General features: G+C 46.5%; 1 protein-coding gene across 2 annotated transcripts in view; it reads right to left on the bottom strand.

Moving 5' to 3' along the window:
- JAKMIP1 (janus kinase and microtubule interacting protein 1) overlaps positions 1 to 22,410 on the bottom strand; it is a 2,220,219-nt gene that overhangs the window by 1,891,080 nt on the left and 306,729 nt on the right. The window lies entirely within an intron of this gene.

Raw genomic sequence — 22,410 nt, 5'->3', positions numbered from 1 at the left:
ATTTTTTCACCACTGCCGCAACATGCAACACAATTCAAGTGGTTTATTTAGCCATGTGTGTAGCATGTTTCGGATTTTACGTTGGTAAAACTACCCGGAAATTGAAAGAATGGATAGGGGAACATAAATCAGAAATTAGGAGGAAAGTATTAACAAATGCTTTGAGTAACCATATTTCTGACAATGGTCCAGGACACCAATTTAAATTTAGGGTGATTGACATGATAGTAATGGGAAATAGGTGTGGTGATACGAATAATGCCTTGGAGTTGAAAGAATATGAGTGGATTATTAGATTACAGGCAGACAGTAATCCAGGTTTAAATAATACTGTGAGCCTGAAGCCAGTATTGGTGAGAAAACAGAGAAAATGTATAATTAAATAACATAAAAAGATTTTTTTATATATTTATAAGTTTTGCTATTTCTCTATTTTAAAGGGGTTTACTTGTTGCTTATTATATGTTTTATTTAATGTATGTTTTTTAGAAAAGCATTTTAAAATTTTTTGAAGAAAAAAAGTTTTCTGGATAGGCTGGCTGGATCATGTGATGTTAATTATCTCCTGTTTAAAAGGAAGAAATGTCTTGTTTTAACTGTACGAAGGGTGGTTAGCCCGAATGCTTTATCGTGATATTAAATTTGGTGTCATTATTTTTTGTGTGAGATTTATAGCAAGTGCACACAACTGTACTATGTTCTTCGTGTTTCACTGTTGCAGTCATCACATTTGGGATGATTCCCAAAACTGAAGAAAAGGGTGGAGGCAGTCAAGAAGACTGGAGGCTAACTAGGATGCCCTGCAAGACTGCGGTGGCAAAGCCTGCGCTGGATTTGGAGAGGATAGGCAGGTGGTAATGCTTGAAGTGTGAACAGATGTCCATGTTGCAGCCTCCAGGATTTCCCTGGTGAGGACCCCTCTGAGAAAAGCTGCAGAGGTGGAGGTTGCTCTGGTGGAATGTGTCCTGACCCCCTTTGGGGGTGGTTTCCTGTGCTGTTTGTAGCAGAAATGGATGCAGTGTGCTATCCATTTGGAGACAGATTGTTTGGAAATGGCCTTGCCCTCTGCTCCTGCAGCAAAACGGACTAGCAATTGATCAGTTTTTCTAAAAGATTTAGTCCTGTCCAGGTAGAATCTGAGCTGTCTGTGCACATCTAGAGAGTGCAGAATCCTTTCCCCCTTGTTTTGTGGGGTAGGGAAAAAGGAGGGCAAATGAATGGATTGGTTGAGAGCCACACTGGACACTTTTGGCATGAAGGATGGGTTAGACCTAAGGGAGACCCTGTCAACATGGAAAATGATAAAGGGCTCTACAGCTATTAGTGCTTGTAGCTCTGATGTTCTTCTAGCTGAAGTGTTGGCAAGAAGCAAGGCAGTCTTCCAAGAGAGAAATTTTAACTCTGCTGAAGCTGCAGGTTCAAGGGGGAGCAGGATGAGCTTTTCCAACACAAAGTTAAGGGCCCAAGCTGGGGTAGGAGCTCTTCTGGGTGGCCTTAAGTTGTTAGCCCCTCTTAGAAACCGTTTGATAAAAGGGTGTAAGAAGAGAGGTGGCTCTGTGCTGAAATGAGCAGAGATGGCCGAGGCATGAATTTTAATAGAAGAGAAGGATAGACTCCTGTGTTGTAGGGCTGCAGGGTAATCCAGGATGAAAGGTAGGGAGGGCTGTGCTGTACCAGTTCCCTTAGCCTGGATCCAGGTGCAAAACCTTTTCCACTTGTCAGCATAGGATTTTCTAGTGCTGTGGTGTCTGGCCTCACATATAACATCTAGAACTTGTTTGCTTAGGTTGGCAGCTTGTGGAGAGGTCAGGGAATAAGCCAGGCTGCCAGGTTGAGGGGTCTGCAGTTGAGGATGCATGAAATCGCCATTCTTCTGGGTCAGGAGTGTTGGGATGCGAGGTAGATGCCATGGTGGCAGGGGTGACAGGCTGTGCAGCAGTGGGTACTAGTGCTGGTGTGGCCAGTTTGGGGCAATCAGGACTGCTCACGGTTTTTCCTCCCTTATTTTGAGCAGTACCCTTGAAATGAGTGGCAGAGGGGGGGAATGGATAGACTGAGAGGTTTACCCACTGGAAGGATAGAGCATCCACTTTCCAGGTCTTGCTGTGAGGTTCCCTGGTGCAGAATTTGCTGAGCTGATGATTAGAGTGGGAGGCAAAGAGATCGACCTTTGGGGTGCCCCATTTCGGGGTTACAACAGTGAAGGTTCTGTGGTCTAGCTGCCACTGTGGGTCTAGCTGGTTTCTGCTTAAGTTGTCTGTCAGAGAGTTTAGACAGCCTGGCAGGAATTGTGCTAACAGGTTTAGTTGCATGGCTGAGGCGGTGTGCCAAAGGATCATGGAGTGCCAGCAGAGAGGGTAAGAGGGAGTCCCTCCCTGCTTGTTGATATACCACATCACTGTGGTATTGTCTGTTTTGATCAGTAGAGACCCCGGGGAGAGAAGGGGTCTGAAAGCTGTCAGGGCTTGCTGAACAGCTAACATCTCTTTTTGTTTGCTGTGCAGATGTATTTGATTTGGGCTGCATTGGCCCTGAATGCACCTGCTGTCCAGATGAGCACCCCAGGCATAGTCTGATGCATCTGTGGTGAGGGTCTGGGCGGCATGGGGTTGTGAGAAAGGAAGTCCCTTGTGGTTGCAAGCTGCTGCCCACTAAAGAGAATCTTTCCTTAGGCGAGGGTATCATTCGTATAAGAGTTTCCAGGTCTTGAGAGTGCTGACACCAAAGGCTTTTTATGTACCATTGTACTTTCCTCATATGCAGTCTGGCATATGGAAAGAGTAGAATGCAAGAGGCCATGAACCCTAAAGCTTGCAGGATTTGCCTTGCGGATAACTGGGTTCTGGTGACTAATAGAGAAGTAGCCTGTCAGGTGGGCTTGTTTTTCTGGAGTAAGGAATGCCATCTGAGATGCTGTGTCCAGGCTTGCTCCCAGGAATACAATTTTTTGTGTGGGGAATAGTTTTTATTTCTTTTCATTGATAGTATATCTCAGGGAGGTCAGTAGGTCCTTTACAAAGGTCAGGTGCTGTAGCAGCTTTTCCTGACTGTCTGCCTCAATCAGGCAGTCGTCCCAAGTATGGGTAAATTTGAATATTTCTTTGTCTGCAAAAGGCAATGGTGGCAGCCAGACATTTTGTGAAAACTCTGGGAGCAGTAGATAAGCCAAAGGGAAGCGCAGAAAACTGAAAGTGTATACATGCTGCCCTGAAAAGTACAGTTGTGTACACTTGCATAAATGTAGATGTTAGAGTGTATTCACTGTTGCAGTCATCACATTTGGGTTATCTGCTTGCAGTAGCCCCCAGTCGGCCTGATTATCAAAGTCTTGGTTCCTGCGTCGGTTGCTGTCTCATCTTCCGTGACGTCAGGTAGTCAGGGGTATAAAGCATGCAGCAGACACGATTACATCAGTTTTTCTTGCCCCAGATGTCAGGTGCCCCCTAATGGGAAGGGATTATACACACACACACACACACACACACACACACACACACACGGTTATACCTCCAACAAAAAAGCAAATAAAGCATAGTAAAGGAGAGTAGAGGTATAGCCAAGGGAAGTCAGGGGGCTGAAGGGAGGGTAACCAGGACTGAAACAGTGAATACACTCGAACATCTACATTTATGGTAAGTGTACACAACTGTACTATATCTTCGTGTTTCACTGTTACAGTCATCACATTTGGGTAGATTCCCAAAGCTAAGGATGGAGGAGGAATTTAGATAGAATTAGGGCCAGCTATAAGGCCTACAAGACTGCAGTGGCAAAGCCAGCTCTGGATTTAGAGAAAAATGACAAATGGTAATGTTTGGTGAAACTATGTACAGAACTCCAGGTAGCAGCTTCTAGGATGTCCCTGGTAAGGACACCTCTGAGAAAGGCTGTAGAGGTAGATGCAGCCCTGGTTAAATGGGGTCTAATCCCCTGTGGGATAGGTTTTCCATGGTGCTTATAGCAGAAAAGAATGCAATGGCCTATCCATTTAGAAATGGTTTGTTTCGAAATAGCTTTCCCCTCTGCCCCTGCAGTTCAGATTTCCTTTGAGGTTTAGTCCTGTCCAAGTAAAACAGTTATGTACTCACCATAACGATCGATGTATGTGGTCCATCTCGCCTACATTCATCACTGATGGGTTCGGAGCCGATAATCAGCTCCAACTCTGACGACTATTTTCTAGCACGAAGTCTCCAATTGGCTGGGTATCCCAGGATGCACCTCACCCAAACCCCCAGATCTTGTTTGCATACATCGCAATCACTCCACATACAGCAAACCTCACTAAGAGGAATATCATCCACCAGAAAAGGGAGTAAACCGATTCTGAAGGGTCTCAGATTAATTTTCCTCCAAATCCTTCAGGCAGGGGGCAGTTGGGAGGGTACGCAAGAATATAGGCGAGATGGACCACATACATCAATCGTTATGGTGAGTTGAGTACATAACTAACTGATGTCATGTGGTCCTATCTCGCCTACATTCATTACTGATGGGACAGCGTCTCTAGCACCTCTAACCCGGGAGGCTCATAGGAAAATACTCCTGAGAACCGTGGAACCAAAGGAAGCCCAGCCTCTAGATGCCATGTCCAGCTTGTAATGAGAGATAAAGGTGTGGTGAGAAGCCCAGGTGGCCGCTGCACAAATGTCATCCAAGGAAAGCCTGGCATGATATGCTATTGAAGTCGAGACTGCCCTGGTGGGAAGGGTAAATTTCTGCCTGCTGATGAGTAAATAAAGGAAATGCAATCCTTAATCCACTTAGAAATTGTGCACTTGGAAACAGAGCTACCCATTCTATTCTCCGAAAAAGACACAAACAATTGATCCGATTTTCTTACATGTTTCGTCCTGTGTAAATAGAATCCTAGTTGTCTATGCACATCCAATTGATGAAATTTGAACTCTGCTTTGTTGGAGAAGTTGGGAAAAAACACAGGTAGCTCAATGGATTGGTGTAGGTTAAATGTAGAAGACACCTTAGGGAGGAAAGACGAATTAAGTCTCAAGGATACCCTGTCCTTATGGAATATCAAATACAGGGGCCTAATGGACAATGCTTGAAGTTCCGATACTCTTCTAGCAGAGGTGATGGCCACCAAAAATGCAGTCTTCCAGGATAAGAATTTTAGTTCGCAAGTGGCAGCCGGCTCAAAGGGCAGAGAAGTGATGGTTTGCAATACCAGATTTAAATCCCATGGCATGACGGGTACTGAGACAGGAGGGCTCCTTTCAAAAAGGCCTTGCAAAGTTTATAGCCCATAAGAGTGGGTTCATAGGATACATGGAAGTTAGAAATGGCCACCAGCTGCACCTTAATGGTCGCGGGAGCGGCACCCTGTCGGTAGAGCACAGCTAAAAAGTCTAAGACCACCGATATAGGGGCTGTGAAAGGCTCCAGGCCTTCCCAGATGGAAAATCTCTATTTGCTACAGTAAATTCTTCTGGTGGAGGACTTGTGAGACTACAATAGAATATGCACCACCTCAGGTGAGAGGGAATGTAGTCTAACTATTGATGGAAGTGGAGCAGCCAGGCTGTCAACCTGAGGGGCTGTAGGGTGGGGTGGAGATATCCCGACATACGAGTCAATAGGTCTGGCACTGGATACAGAGTCCAAGGACCGTCCACTGTGTACTGCTGAAGGAAGGGGAACCAGACCTGGCGGGGCCAGTGTGGAGCAATTAGAATCATCTCGCTTCCCAAGGAAATGGCTTTCTGAATCACTCTTGGTAACAGAGGAAACGGAGGAAAGGCATAGAGCAGACCGGAAGGCCAACCGTGGACTAGAGCGTCCCTGGGTGACTCCCCCCTGCGGGGGGATCAGAGTGAAGTAGTTGCTGCATTTGGCATTGAGGGGACTGGCGAAAAGATCGCAGCAAGGCTGACCCCACCTTTTGAAGATCCGAGTCGCAACTCGGTTGTTCAGAGACCACTCGTAAGGCATCAGAATAGCTCTGCTTAGCCTGTCTGCTATCACGTTGGATTTTCCCGGAATGTGCGTTGCCACTAGAAACTGTTGGGAAGACACTGCCCAGTTCCACACTCTCATGGCCTCTCTGCAAAGGGGGTAAGACTTGGTTCCCCCTTGCTTGTTCAGGTACCAAACAACTGACATGCTGCCTGAGTGAATAGCAATCGTTCCCCGGGGAAGAGAGCTCTGGAGTGCTTGCAACGCTAACAGCACTGCTCTCATCTCTAGGACATTGATGTGCAAGTGTACCTCATGATCCTGCCACATGCCTTGGACCGTTCCGCCCAGATAATGCCCCCCCACCCTATCTGGGAAGCGTCCGTGGTCACTGTGGCAGCAGGAGACAGGGGAACTAGATTCCTCCCCTTGTCCAGGTTGGAGGAACATAGCCACCAATGGCGATCCTGTCTGCATTGTTCTGTGAGGAGAACTGGGTGAGAGAGAGGTAACTTTTGAAAAGACCACTGGACTGAAAGGAGTCACTGGAGGATCCGCATGTGTAGCCTGGCTAACTAGCATGATGGTCGCCGCCATGGATCCCAATAGCTGAAGAACTAACCTGGCTTGGACCTTCTTCCAGAGCAATAGAGCCTGGACCTGAGATTGCAACACTGTTATCCTTTCTGGAAGTAGAAAGGCCCTCATTTGAACAGAGTCTAGCTCTGCGCCTATAAACACAACACGCTGCGAGGGCAGCAAGGCAGATTTTTCCCAGTTTAATGTAATTCCTAGCCTTTGGCAAAGGGTTATGGTGGCTTCCCTGGCTTGAATGAGTAGATGCCTGATGGGTTGGCAAGGAGCCAATCGTCCAGGTAGGGAAACACCTGGAATCCTAGACGTCTCAGGTGAGCTGTCACCACTGCCAAGCACTTGGTAAACACCCCTGGGGCTGTGATGAGACCAAAGGGCAGGGCTCGAAACTGGAAATGACTGGCTCCCAGCCGGAAGCGTAAATGATTCCTGGATGCCTTGTTTATCTTGATGTGGTAATAGGCATCCTTGAGGTCGATGGAGCACATCCATACTCCCTCTCCCAGCAATGGGAAGATGGATTGAAGAGTGACCATTTGGAATTTGGACTTCAGGACGTAGAGATTTAATTGGCTGAGATCCAGAATGGATCTCAGGTCCCCTGTTTTTTTTGGCACCAAAAAGAGTCTTGAGCAAGTTCCTGATCCGATCTGGTCTGAGGGGACCGGTTGGATGACTCCTTTTCTTAGCAGCTTTGAAACCTCTAGTGCTGCTTGATCCCTTTGACTGGGTGGAACGTCCGGGATTTTTTTGACTGGGGGAGGGGGTGAAGCAAAGGGAATGCTGTAACCTCCGGTGAATATTCAAAGCACCCATCGATCCTGAGTGATGCTCTCCCAGGCTTGAGGATGCCTCGAAAAATGGCCCCCGACTGGCTCCGGAATAGCACAGTCAGACGATCCCTCAGGGATGCTGATAGGAAGATCCGCGAAAGGAGTCACTGTCTCCCAAATTGCAGGGGCCTCCTCTGCTCCTAGGATGGAGTCTTCCAGAATAATTCCCCCCTCCTCTGTATATGGAGGGGGGCTCACCATGAGTGGCTGGGAAAGACTTCTGTGACTTCTTGAACCACATCTTCCCTCCTCTGAGCCTTAGGATAAGGCCTAGAGGGAAGAGAAAAACGGGCCCCTACGGCAGATAAAGTCTTACCCTCCTGCTCACATCTGGTGAGTGTCTTTCACTTTGGGTCCAAAAAGAGAGGACCCATCGAAGGGGGTGTCAGTGAAGGAAGACTTGAAGGCCTCCACGAAGTGACATAGGCGCATCCAGGCTTGCCTCCTAAGAGCCAAGCCTGAACTAGCTGCCCTACTTGCCCCTTCGGCTGCATACAATATGAGCCTCATGGACGAGTTTGCAATAGAACCAAGGGTAGACAACTGGGCGTTAACAGTCTGTGCTACCGCCTCAGGCATGTTACCCGTCAAAGTATCTCCCAACTCTTTGAGGAGATCTCTCTGAAGCCGAGTAAAGTGACAGAGGTAATTCAGTGACCGCAGTGTAAAGGTCGCTGAAGACAGGGTACGCTTCCCATAACGATCCATACTCTTGGACTCCTTGTTAGGAGGATGGACGGAGGAAGAAGCCTCTGCAACTTCTTGCTGAGTGGCTGATGCCACCACCATGGCATCTACAGGGACCCCTTTTGTCAAGAACTCTTTTCCTGGGGGAACAGACAGGAACTTATTTGGATGGCTGGGCACCGGTTCCACGGAATCAGGGTGCTCCCACACCCTTCGACAAATCAGGTTTAAGGAGTTCATCGAAGGGTGGAGACACCCAGGAGGCAGAAGGTTGAGCACCGAAGGCCTTGAGGAATACAGACTCCTCCTCAGAGGGGGGCTTGGAAGGCCAGTCGCCTCTCTGCCTTAAAATCTCCAGGATGTCGAAGGAGACATCATCAGAGGATGACATAGGAGACCCCTATGCATCTTCTAGGTCAGTATCCGAGGTGATGGACTCGTCTTGGGAGTCTATGTGCTTCCTCTTGCACAACTTTTTCCTGGGAGGCTCCTCAGGCACAGACTCTGAGGAGCCCTCAGAAAGCTGGGGACCACTCATGGGGGTGTCCTCAGGCCTTCGAGCTCTGCTGTCCACAGATAGAGAGGTGTCAGAGGCTCTAGCCAGGGTGTATGGGGACGGAGTGACCGATCCAAGTGATGTCACTGACTACCTGGCCAGTGCGCTCCCCATGGCCTCGAAGGCGGGTCCCCCCGAATCCGAGGACAGACCCGTCGCCAAGACCACAACCGGAGTCGGGATCCCCCTAGCCAAAGCGCCGAGAGGGAGACTCGGGGCAGACAGAAGTCCCGATGCATCCCCTTCGGGCCCGAGTGAGGAAACCAGAGTGCCGAAACCAGATGACGGAACCGAAATGGTTGGAGCAGACGACGGCTCCGATAAACCCGCCAGGGGTATCGGAGCCAGCGTAAAGACATCACTCGGCGCCGAACACTCTGGCTCCGATGGCAAAGAGGTGCTCAGAGGAGGAATCATCGGTGCCGACAAGGGGGTAGGCTCCAGGGCCGACTGGGTCGGAGCCAAAAACAATTTGGCTAACTCTGGCGAATGAAGGAGCCTCTGGACCACCCTATCCACGTCCACATCAGATAACCTAGAGGATTTGGAGGCAACTGAAGGAGAGGAGGATCTCCTAGCTATGGAATCCTGTCTAACACTGGGTGACCCGCTCCAAATTGGCTCCAAAATTATCGGAGCCGAGGTAGACTCCAGTACCACCGATACCTCCTGCGGCCCCGAGGACAATGGAGCAGAGGAAGCAATATCCAAACCAGAGCTCTTGCCCTGCGGCTCTGAAGCCAACGGAGCTGAGGAGGTTGTAACTATTTTCAAAATCTTCTCCGGGGGCTCAGAGGAACTAGATGGAGCCGGAGATCGTTTCTTAGTTCTGGTGGATTTAGACTTGCCAGTAGAAGCAGACTCTATATCCTCTTCAAAAGAGCACTTGACCAGGCCCTTCAAAATCAGTTTATTTTTCCTTTCCTGCAGCACCCTAGAGCTAAAGGAATGGCAGACACTGCAGGATTCTTGTAAATGAATCGCACCAAGACAATAAACACAGATGGCATGCCCATCTGTGATCGACATTTTATAGGCACACTTAGTGCATTTTTAAAAAACGGGAGGGTTTATACTCCTTTTGTCCTTTAGACATGTTCACTAATATCCAACACAACAACAGGTGGGAAGGCGGAAACACTACAGGAACTCTAAACGTTCCTTAGGGAACGCACTGAAAAGGATACGAAGGAGAGGACTAGGTCCCTCTACATTAAACGGGCCTAGCCCGCCAAATACAAGGGAAACCACGCACACTCTCCACAAAACAAAGCAACAAGCTCAAACACGCTCAAAACACAATATAGCTATGAGACTAGCTTTTAATCTGACAGAAAGGTATCAAACTTTAGAAAGTTTAGTCAAAAAATGTACTTAGCCACAGCCAAGCTCGAGATCACGTCCTAACTCAACGAGTGGCAAACAAGATCTGCGGGTTTGGGCGAGGTGCATCCTAGGTTCCGGTTAGCCCAACCAATTAGAGACTTCTTGCTACAAAATAGTCGTCCGAGTCTGAGCCGATTATCGGCTCCGAACCCATCAGTAATGAATGTAGGTGAGATAGGACCACATGACATCCTTAAGTTTTCGGTGCAGTATCCGTTCTCCTTTGTTCTGTGAATTAGAGAAGAAGGTTGGCAAATGAATGGACTGACTAAGAGCCACACTGGATACCACCTTGGGCATGAAGGAGGGATTGGTCCTGAAGGACACCCTGTCCACATGAAAGATGATGAAAGGCTCCACTGCCTTAAGGGCCAGTAATTCAGATACCCTTCTTGCTGAAGGGATTGCTAAAAGGAAGGTCGTTTTCCAAGAAAGGAATTTTAAATCTGCACTTGCAAATGGCACAAAAGGAGGGAGAGTGAGTTTTTCCAGTACAAAGATAAGGTCCCAGGCTGGAGTTGGGGCACTCCTGGGTGGATTTAAGTGTTTGGCCCCTCTAAGGAACTGCTTGAGCAGTGATGAGAGAAGAGGGGTGGTTCTGTGTTATAATGAGCTGAAATGGCTGAAGCGTGAATTTTGATGGAGGAAAAAGAAAGGCCCTTGTGAAGCATCTCAGTTAAGTATTGAAGAATCTGAGATAAATTGGGCGCTGCTGTGCCCATCCCTAGAGTTTGGTTCCAGGCACAGAATCTTTTCCATTTTTCAGTATAAGATTTTTTAGTACTAGGCCTCATTGCCTCCAAAATGACATCAACACTTGTTTACTGAGGGATGGTAACGGAGAGATTAGGTAATTAGCCAGGCTGCCAGGTTCAGGGTTTTGAGCGGAGGGTGCAGAATCTAGTTTTCCTGCCGAGACAACAGGGTAGGGGTCTGAGGCAGGTGCCATGGAGCTAGCAGTGACGCACTGCGCAAGAGGGGGTACCAGTGTTGGCATGACCAGTCTGGTGCAATCAATATCGTCCTTGGTTTGTCCTGTTTGATCTTTAGTAGTACTTTGGAGAGGAGAGGCAGAGGAGGAAAGGCATAAACTGATAGATTTTTCCAGCTGAAGGAAAGAGCAGCCACTTTCCAAGCTTGTTTGTGGGGAGTCCTTGTGCAGAATTTGTCCAACTGGTAGTTCTGGGGGGAGGCAAACAGGTCTATATCTGGGCTCCTCCATTTGTTTATCAACATGTTGAAAGTCTTTGGTTCCAGTTTCCACTTGTGTGGGTCCATGAGATTTCTGTTTAGTTCAGATGCCAGTGTATTTAGTTTTACTAGCAGGAATTGAGCCTGTAGATGCACTTGGTAGCTCAAGGCTGTGTTCCACAAAGCCATGGCTAGTCTGCAGATGGGGTAAAAATGGGTGCCCCTCTGCTTGTTTATGTACCACATAATAGTGTTGTCCGTCTTTACCATTAATTGTCCTGGAAGAATGTGGTCCTTGAAGGCTGCCAGAGCATTCTGTACAGCTAACATTTATTTTTTATTGATATGCAGGTGCATTTGACTTGGGTTCCAGCTGCCCTGAATGCACTTCCCTGCCAGGTGAGCCCCCCATGCATAGTCTGATGCATCTGTTGTTAGGGTTTGGGTGGCAGGGGGTAGAGTGAATGGTAGTCCCTTGTTGTGGTGGCAGGCCTCTGTCCACAAAAGGAACTCTAACCGTAGGCAAGGTATGATAGGAATAATTGCTTCTAGATCCTGTGAATGTTGACACCATAGGCTTTTTAGATACCACTGTAGTTTCCTCATATGCAGTCTTGCATATGGAATTAGTAGAATGCAGGAGGCCATGAACCCCAAGGCTTGCAGTACTTGCCTTGCAGATAGTTCAAATTAATGGCCACAAAAACCCTGCTAAGTCAAATGAATTTGTTTCTCTGGCATGAGGAAAGCCATCTGGGAAGCTGTGTTCAAGCTTGCTCCCATGATTATAATTTGTTGACAGGGTACCAGATGTGATTTCTTTTTATGGTGTACCCCAGACAAGTTAGCACCTTTTGTACAAATGCCAGAGGATTCAAAAGTATGTCCTGGCTTTCTGCCTGAATTAGACAATTGTCCAGGTATGGGTATATTTGAATATTTATTTGCCTGCAAAATGCAAGGACTGGAGCTAGGCACGAATACACTGGGCGCAGTAAATAAGCCAAAGGGCAGTGCAGACAACTGATGGTGCAAGAAGCTTGCTTTGAAGCGTAGGTATCTTCTGCAAGATTCCCCGATTGGCATGTGCAGGTCAGCTTCCTTTAAATCCAGTGTTGCCAACCAGGCATCTTTGCCTAGCATATGAAGCAACTGGTGAAGAGTTATCATCTTGAATTTTGGAATCACCAAAAAGGTGTTTAAGGTAGACAGGTCCAGGATAGGGCACCATGAGTTGTCTTTTCTGGGTACCAGGAAAAGTCTTGAGTAGAAACCTTGTCCTTTTTCCTCTTCTGGTACAGTTTGAATAGTCTTTATGCTTACAAGAGAGAGTAGCTGCTTTTGAACCTCTGCCCACTGATTTGAAGGTAGATCTGGCCAACCGTTTGGGGTTCGTAACGTGTGGAAGTGAAGTCTGTATCCTTGGGAAACTATATTTAAAACCCATTTATCCTGGGTAATGAGTTCTCAGTTTTTTGCCTGCAGAGCAATCTTTCCCCCTAAAAAAGCAGTCAGTTGAGAAGTGCTTGGAAGTTTTAAAGTTAAGTCATTGAGACAGTTTACCATGGGAGTCTTACTACTCCCTGATTTGGAAGTGGGAGCCCCACACTGCTTAGTCCTGTGCGTACCCTGGGAGTGAAGCCTGGGTGTTCTGCTGGATCTGGGTTTGGACTGAAGGCCTGGAAGAGGCAGAAAATTACCAATTCTTAGAGGGCCAACGCCTACTAAATCTTGACAGCTGTACCTGTAGGAAATCTTTAACAGTTTGCATAGATTTATCTTTTTCCTCCATCCTTTTAAGAACTTCTTCTGCTTTATTGCCAAACAGGCGGTCCTGATTTAAGGGATCATCCAGTAATTTAGCTGTAACATGATCTGGCAAGGATTGCTCCTTAAGCCAAGCATGCCTTCTAAGTACAGACCCAGTGACAGCAGCCCTGCAAGATGCGTCTAGAGAATCAAAACCACATTGCAAAGTACGTTTTCCAACCTGTTCAGCAAAATGCATTAAATCCTGTAAATCCTTATTTTAAGCACAATCAGGAATCAACATCATTTTCTGTTTAAGCAATCCAATAATATGCTGCTGATACTTTAACATATGAAATTGGCAGCTTAAGGCCCTAATGGCCAAGGCTGCAGAAGTGTACCTTCTTACCCCATCTATCCAGTGCCCTGGAGTCTCTATCAGAGGGGGTAGGATTTTTGGCAATAGTAGCCTTAATGCCCTTGGGTCCCTGTGAAATGGTCTCAGGATCCGCAGTAGGATTTTTAAAAAGGAACTTGTGAGAGTCAGGAACCCTGTAATATCCATCAGGTTTTCTGGGAGCAGGAGGTAAAGAATCAGGGGCTAAACTAGATTCCAAAAAGGCATCATCAACAATGTCTAGTACAGGAGGGATAGCTAAAGGCCTGTGCTGGGGCAAGAGTAAGAAATCCCCGAGCCTCTTTTTAGAATCAGAGTAATCCTGGCTTTCCCAATGAAAATGATCCCTAAGAGTATGCAAGATTTCACCAAAAGAGAAATCCTCTAGGGGAGAAGCAGAGGGAATGGAGTCCTCTGCATCAGAATCCTCATAGGTAGATAAGGGTAAATCCTGGTCATCAGAGGAAAGAGAAATTTCAGAATCCTGGTCAGAAGTATAAGCAAATTCAGTCCTAGGTCTCTTAGAGGGGGAAGGTTGGCTTTCCCTGATTAAAGTAATAAGGTCTTCAGCCATTCTTATCATTTGTTTTTTAGGCACAGAGACCTGACCATGCAGTCTGGACATTGGTTTTCTAGGCATGGTTCGAGTTTTAGGCCTTGCAGAAGATGGCGTTGGTTTAATATGCAAGTCAGTAGGCCTGAATACACCCTCAGAAGCCGGTGCCTGCACAGCGGCTCCGGACCTACCAAGGTAGAGACATCCACAGGTTCCACAGTTGAAGCATCTCATGGCATACCGGACTCCAAATGGGTCTCAGTAGAGGTCTGCGAATCTGAAGCAGCAGGTATTAGGGGCTGCGAAAGCGCCTCACTGAGTACCGGCAAACTGGTAATTGACTTAGAAGTGTCGTTGGCAGCTTTGGACCTAGGCAGCCTGTCTCAGTCTTTATCTTTGCATTTTTTCAGAATGTCGGTAGTCGGATGGCTTACCGAAGACATATCTGGATAATTGAACAGAGTACCAAAATATTTAGAAGCGTAAATATACAGACTGTGAATAGTTTGTTGCTTAAATAAGGCACAAAACCAACAGTGAGGTACGTCGCGGTCAGGGCCTAGGCAAGGAATACAGTACGAATGGAAATCTTTGAGGTATTTGCTTTCCACAAGAAATACAATTACTGACTTTTAATGACATTGGTTTAGAGCAAGAAAAAGTTTCCCCAACGGGGTACTTGGCTTTAGTTGAAGACTTCGGTTCTGAAACTCTAAAACGAAAATTTCCAGAGTCGGCTGACCGGCACTTGCGAACTGCTTCTGATTCGGGCACTGCACAGGAAAAAAGACTGATGTAATGGCGTCGGCTGCATGCTTTATACCCCCGATGCCATGGAAGATGAGACGGCAACAGACGCAGGACGTAAGACTTTGATAATGATGACTGCAACAGTGAAACACGAGGAACATCGAAGGCATTAACTGCATGATTCCCTGATTGGGATGTGTAGGTAAGGCCGCTTAGGTTTAGGGTGGCTAACCAAGCATCCTTGAAAGCATAGGTAAAAGCTGCTGGAGGGTGAGCATTTTGAATTTTGGTATCACCAGAAAGGTGTTTAGAATGGATTGATCAAAGATGGGGCACCATGTGGAGCAGCGGTAATGTTGTTGCCTCACAGCAAGAAGTTCTCTGTTTCGATTCTCGGCTGGGGTGCCTTCTGTGTGGAGTCTGCATATCCTCCCTGCATTTGTGTGGGTTTCCTCCCACGATATAAAGACATGTGTCTGGAGCATTTCTCCTCTGGCCTCCGCTGAAAATTGGCTCGCTCCAAGTTGGACTTTCCCGGTTAACAAATGAAAAATAAAAATAAAATAAATGTGCCCTCTTTTCTCGGTATCAGGAAGAGCCTGGAGTAGAAACCTTGGCCCATCTGTTCTGCAGGAACATGCTCTATTGCCCTCATGGAGAGCAGGGAAAGGACTTGCATTTTGGCCTCTGCCCACTGATTTGGAGGAAGATCTGGGAACCCTTTTGGGGTTGGCAGAGTGTGGAAATAAAATTTGTATCCCTGGGACACTATGTTGAGGACCCAGCGGTCGTTGGTAATGGTGGCCCAGTTGCTTGCGTGGAAGGAGAATTTTCCTCCTAGGGGCACGAGCAAGTGGGCAGAGGGAGGGGGTGGAAGTGTAAAGTTATTGTGAGCTCTTACCATAAGGGCGTGGCTTTGCATTCCCTGTTTATGAAGAAGAGGAACTCCATTGCTTAGATCTCTGCATTCCCTGGGGCTGTTGTCTGTGGTGTCTACTTCCCCTGGGTCTGGACTGAGCTGGCCTGGAGGGGGCAGGAAAGGACCAGTGCTTGGAGGGGCAATGCCTACTGAACCTCAGTGGCTGGACTTGTAAGACGTCTTTAACTGTCTGCATGTTAGCATTTTCTTCCATCTTTTTTAAGACCTCTTCTGCCTTGGTGCCAAATAAGTTGTCTTTGTTCAAGGGTACGTCCAATAATTTGGATTTGACATGGTCTGGCAAGGTCTGTTCCTTAAGCCAAGCGTGCCTTCTAAGGACAGAATCAGTGACTGCTGCCTGCAAGATGCTTCTAGTACGTCAAAACCACATTGTAAGGTGTGCTTAGTTACATGACGTGCAAAATGCATCAACTCTTGTAACTCTATTTTCTGCACAAGCAGGAAAAGATGATGTTTTTTGTTTGAGGAGTTCCATGGTATGTTGCTGATATTTCAGCATGTAGAACTAACAAATGTAATGCACTAATAGCAAGAGTACATCTGTCTAATGCTCAGGAATCGCTATCTGGGGGGGGGGGGGATTCTTAGCTGAAGTTGCTTTGATTCTTTTAGGTCCTTGAGAGATGACCGCAGGGTCAGCAGTAGAATTTTTGTAAAGACATTTGTGTGAGTCAGGGGCTCTAATACCGGTCAGGTTTCCTAGGAACAAGAGGGAGGGTGGCAGGAGTCAAACTAGATTCCAAGAAAACATCATCCACAACATCTAGGACAGGAGGAATGGCCACGGGTCTGTGTTGTGGAAGATCTAAGAATTCTCTGAGTCCCTTTTTAGACTGAGGGTAGTCCTGATATTTCCATTGGAAATGCTCCCTTAAAGTATGAAGGTTTTCCCCAAAGGAAAAGTCCTCGGGTGGAAAGGCTGAAGGAATGGATTCCTCTGCATCAGAATCCTCAAAAGCAGAGAGGGGCTGCATATCTTCATATTCAGATGCATCAGTCATCTGACTCCTGTTCAGATAAAACTACTGGGGAAAAGTCTCTTTCTTTTGGAAGGGGTAGCCTGGCTTCCCAAATTAAGCATTATAAGGTCCTCCACCATTTTAAGCATTTGAGACTGAGGCAAGGAAGTAGGTACCTGAGCTTGGGTTGTCGTTTTTTTGGGTGGGGTTCGTACCCTAAACTCTGTTGTTTTCGAAAGAACTGAAGACACAAAAGAAGTCGGTCTGTGTCGAATATTGGTAGTGTGAAGTACTTCCTCAGAAGCCGGTGCCTGCTCAGTGGCTCCAGACCCATCCAAGGTAGAGACATCTGCAGGATTCTTAGTCAAAGAGAGTCTGGCAGCATACCGGACTCCGAAAGAGTCTTGGTAACGGCCTGCAAATCCACAGAAGCAGGCATCAGGGGCTGCGAAAGTGCCTCACCGAGGACCAGAGAACTGACTACTAGCTTAACAGAAGCGTCGACGGCAGCTTTGGACCTGTGCGGTCCGTCTCTGCCTTTATCCTTACATTTTTTTTGTAAGATCGGTAGTCGCATGGCTTACCAAAGCTGTATCGGAATTAGAGGACTGAGAGCGAAAATATCTAGCTACAATAAGGGCTCGACGATGTATAGTTCTGGCGTTGAACAAAGCACAAAAGCGATGGAGGGGGGGCCTAAACAGGTGACGCAGTAAGAATGGAAGTTTCTGTGTGGTATTTGCTTTCCACAGGTGAGACAATTGTTAACTTTTTCTGACATCGGTTCGAGCAAGAAAAAAGGATCCCCAACAGGGTATTTAGCTTTAGAAGACTTCAACTTCAATTCGGAAACAAAATCTCAGGTAGCGGACGACCGGCACTCGTGCAAACTGCTTCTGCTTCAAGCTCCTCGTCAAAAAAGACTGATGTAATGGCGTCGGCTGCCTGGAGCGACAGTAACCGATGCAGAAATACTAAGCCTCTGGTATTCAGGCCGACTGGGGGCTACCCCTGGCAGGATAACCCAAATGTGATGACTGCAACAATGAAACACTAAGAACATCAGCACTGCCTCATCTCTAGAACACTGATATGCAAACTAGCCTCCAGCTGGGACCACGTGCCTTGGACTTTCGTTCCCAAATAATGCCCCCCTACCTGGGACCCATCTGTGGTCACTATGGCTTGGGGTTGATGAGGCACAAAGGGGCAACCTGATAAAATTTCATTGGTATGGACCCACCAAATCAGATCTTCCTTGCAATGATCAGTTGATTCAGTAAAGACCACTGAGATGCCAGGAGCCATTGAGGAATTCACATGTGGTGTCTCGCAAGGGGAACTAGGGTGACAGGGGCTGCCATTGAGCCTAGAGTTTGAAGGAGGAGTCTTGCTGTTACCTTCTTGCTGCGGATGATCTGGCTGACTTGAGATCTTATTCTCTGAAGTCTTTCTATGGGAAGAAAAGCAATGCCGGTGATTGTGTCGAGCATTGCTCCAACAAACTCCAACTGTTGAAATGGTTCTAAATGGAACGTTTTGTAATTTATAGGGATACTAAAGTCAGAACAAAGGAGAAGAGTATAGTCTCATGCCTCTAGGAGTAGACAGCTGGTGGGAGCAGTAAGGAGCCATTATTCTAGATATGAAAACACCCAGAATCTTATCAGTCTGAGGTGAGCTGCTACCACTGCCATGCATTTGGTGAACACCCTGGGGGGGCTGTGGTGAGACCAAAGGGCAGTACCCTGAACTGATAATAACCGGCTCCCAGCCAGAAGTACAGAATCTTTTGGATCACTTCTCCATTTTTATATGGTAATACGCATCCTGAAAATCTACTGAGCACATCCAATAGTCTTTTTCCAAGAACAAAGTATAGACTGAACCGTGGCCATCCAAAATTTGGTTTGTCAAATTGATTTGTTCAACAATCTGAGATCCAGGATTGGTCTCCAGTCCCCTGTCTTCTTTGGCACAGTAAATTCTGGATACAATTTGGTCTGGTGGGACTGCTTGGATGACTCTTGTCGAGCAGTTTTTGAATTTCTAAGACTGCTGCATCCCTTTGACTGGGTGGAACATCTGGGATTCTTTTCAATCCCTTTGGTTGTTCTGAAAAAGGAATATTGTAACCTCTGGTTATAATCCTCTGCACCCAACTATCCGAGGTTACCCTTAGCCAGGCAGATTGGTCCAGAGATAAAAAAATCGCCCTTGACTGCCTCCAGAGGACATAAATGAGGCCTCCTTTCAGGACAGAAATCAGGCCTCCTTTCAGGAACACTGACAGGAGTTCCCATGGAAAGAATCCCTGGAACTTGGATTCTGCAGGCCACCACTGCCTCTTGCGCGGTGTCTTCCATTACTACTTCTCTCTCTACCCCGGGGAAAGCTGCTGCCACGCGAGTCCTGGAAAGGCCCTTATGACTTCTTGAACCATAGTCTTCCACTTCTCTGATTCCTGGAATAAGGCCACTAAGGAGTGGAAAAGCATACGCCCACAGCAGAAAGTCTTTCCATCTTTCTCACATCTGGCCAGACTGTCTAACTTTGGGACCAAACAGGGGATGTTCCGTCAAAGAAGCATTGATGAAAGAAGACAAATGGCTCCGTGAAATCACATAAGCCCATCCAGGCACGTCTCTTAATGACTACACCTGAACCCACTGCTCTTGTCATCCCTTCAGCAGCATGTGCAATTAGCCTCATGGAAGAGCTAGAAATGGATTCTAGGGTACCAAGCTAAGAAGCTACTTTGGCAGGAGTAGTACCTGAAGGAGTTTGAAACAAGAGTATCAGATAGCTCTTATCAGATCTCATTGAAGTCTCATAAAATGTGCCATGTAAAACCACCTTTTATCTTAAACTATCATCCTTACATTCAACCTTAAAATACTTTTCTTTCTTCTTTACACACTTCAATGATGTATAATGTTATCTCTGTATATTTACAGCATAAACGCACAATGTTTGCTTCATTTAAATGGAACCTTGACTATAAATTGTTAGTGATTTGTTAAATGTTTAGATTTCTATGTAACCACATCCTTAAGTATCACTTATTTGCAATGTGGAGCTTTTCTCCCCGGGCCTCCGCTGAAAATGGACATGTATCCAGTCGGACTTTCCCGGTTAACAAATGTAAGATACATACATACATACATACATACATAAATGTAATTCAAGGAACTGAGAGCGAAGGCCGATTAAGCACATACATGCTTCCCAAATCTATCCATTATCCTAGACTCTTTATTAGGAGGATGGATAGTAAGACTTTTGTCAGCAAGCTCCTTTTTGGTGGCTGCCACTGCCACCATGGCATCTAGAGGTATTCCCTTGGCCCAGTGCTGCTGATCCTGAGGGGCTTAAAGAATATGGTTTGGTCTCTTAAGAATTGGCTCGATAGTGTCAGGCAACTTCCAAGCCCACCAAGCAATTAATTTAATGAGATTGCCAGTGGGCGGAGAGATCCAAGAGGTATAGAGTTGGGCAAGAAAAGCCTCTAGGTATACAGATTCGTCTGAGGAAGGCTGAAGGAAAGTCCAGCCACCCCTCTGTTTTAGGATCTCTAGGATGTCCCCAAAGGACACATCTTCAGGGGGGTGACTTAGGGGAACCTTCCACTTCACTGAAATTGGTATCTTCAGTGTATAACTCATCAGGGGAGTCTAAGTGCATCCTTTTGCACTTTCGCTTCAAAGGTACCCCTTCGGTGAGATGGTCCAGACAGGTATTTGAAGAGGACACAACCACTGTGGCTAGATCCTGAGTCTTTTGTGCCTGCTGTACCAGGGAAGAGACTGGGGAAAGCTCCGATGCAGGGGAAAGACAAGACATTTGGTCTAACAAAGGCGGCATAGACGGTTGCCCACAATGGTCAACGCCCTCTCCATGGCCTGGAAGGCAGGTCCCCCCCCCATACAGGAATGGGAGCTCAGAACCGAAATAGATTCCTTCGGAACCATGGTCTCACCCCGCACTGAGGACACCACTGCTAAAGCCAGAGATGAGCTTACATGTGCGGAAGCACAGAGGGGCATGAACAGCTCTGAAAAAGCCAGAGTGGAACCCTACCCCTCGGAATGAAGTTTCGACCCTGGGATGTCTCCAGATCCAACAAACCTGAAGAACTCAAGGCAACTATTGGTGCTGGAGAACAAGCTCTGACCAGTACCAAAACAGTCAAAGCTGGGAAAGTCAGTAATGGGGACTCCGAAGGCTCAGCTGGAGCCAGAGGAAGAAAAAAAGCTGGAGTGCAAATTAGCAAGGTTTCAGAGCTGTGAATACTAGGAACTGTAGAAGAAGGTAATCTCCTTACCGCCAGGGGTTGATCCACCAATCTTATATCATCAAATTCTGTTAAGCTCCTGGTGGATTGGACGGAACAAACTAAAGGATATTTGAGGGAATGTATTTCCAAAAAAGGACTTGCAGGATGGTCCAGAAAGGGGTCCACAGAAAGTGAATACCTCATTCATGGCCTGTCCTTGAAAGAAAACTCCTTCAGTTCCAAGAAAGATGGCACCGAAGAGGGGAAGTCCAAAACAGTAACTGGCACCGATATAGTTGGTACAGATACCGGCACCGATGGCACAGAAGACCGAAATCACTTGTCCCACCAGTTATGAGGAAATTATGGGAACTGTGGAAATAGAAATTTTGACATGTGGTTCCAAAGAAATTGTCTGAACCGAGCGGCTCCTCTTCTTGGATTTTTGTTGCTTGCTAGAGGAGGAGGAAGAAAAACTGAAATCAGTCTTGGATCCAGATAAGACCTTGTCAAAAATCAGATTTTATTACTCCTTTCAAAGTCAATTTGTTTTTATGGTCTCCATCTGAGTTTGGAAGCTTCCCGTCACACTTCTGGCATCTTTTGAAGTCAGAAGTTCCATTAGGTTTTGGTTTTTCCTGCCATCTCAATTCTCACACACACACAAAGCAGAGAGAGCTAGAGAAGGGTTTTTTTGTTTGTTTTTTTGTTTTTGGGAATAAAAAGTAGTACTTAAGAAGTATATGTTAGATTTACTGAAACGTTAGCAAATTAGAGAAGAATTCAACGATAGACCCTAAGAGGAGCAGGTTGTTGAACAAATACGTTTTATCAGAAAAACAAAGAACAGTTTTTTTTACATATTATGCTGTCGCTCGAGAGTTCAGAGGAGAGAACGCGTCTGGCACTATGAAGCGGCCAATGAAATCTAAGGAAATTTTGTGAGGAGCATTATGGGTAGAGCTTAGCTCAAGAGTTTTTGGAAGGTGCGAGCTGGAATAATGGAAGAATTGGTTCTAAGGCTTGGAACTGAACCCACAGTCAAGGATTAAGTGAAGATCAGATCAAACAGAGTACTCTCCATAATCAAGTTTAAAGGGCCAGTATGGGCAAACAATGAAAAAACATTTTTTATCTTGCCACAATTTACTGCACCTCCTAAAGCTGCCTGCAGCAAAATAAGTAATCATTCCTAATTTTATTTTTTTTTACTCATCTGCCCTCATGGGGGCAGACATCGTGATTCCTTTGAACAGCTAGATCTGTCTCAATGCACAGACTGTGAGAACAAATAGTCCAACCATTTGTTGTCAGACTAGACTTCCATTCACTTAGAATGGGCCACCTGAAAAAAAATGCTAAGTTTGAGAGTCTGCAGCTTGTGTGTCATAGATTGGTATGTGTGGAGTTTTACAAATGTTGTTCCTATTGATGTACTACACATACTCTGAAAGAAGCTTGCAAAAGTGTCAACAAATTACTGAAATAAAAGACTTTTCACAAGAAGCAGTTTTGCAAGTTTCAATTCCTGGCCAAGTTGCTCCTCCCATCTCCCCTTCTTCAGTGGGCTAAAGTCTCACATTTCCAGCTTGGGTAGATTCAACTATTTCGTCAGCTTTGCAT

The sequence above is a fragment of the Protopterus annectens genome, chromosome 14.part0 (genome assembly GCF_019279795.1).
Source record: "Protopterus annectens isolate FY-2018-M chromosome 14.part0, PAN1.0, whole genome shotgun sequence".
Lineage (NCBI taxonomy): Eukaryota > Metazoa > Chordata > Ceratodontiformes > Protopteridae > Protopterus > Protopterus annectens.
The sequence above is the reverse complement of the archived record's forward strand: the minus strand, read 5'-3'. Positions and strand labels throughout refer to the sequence as shown.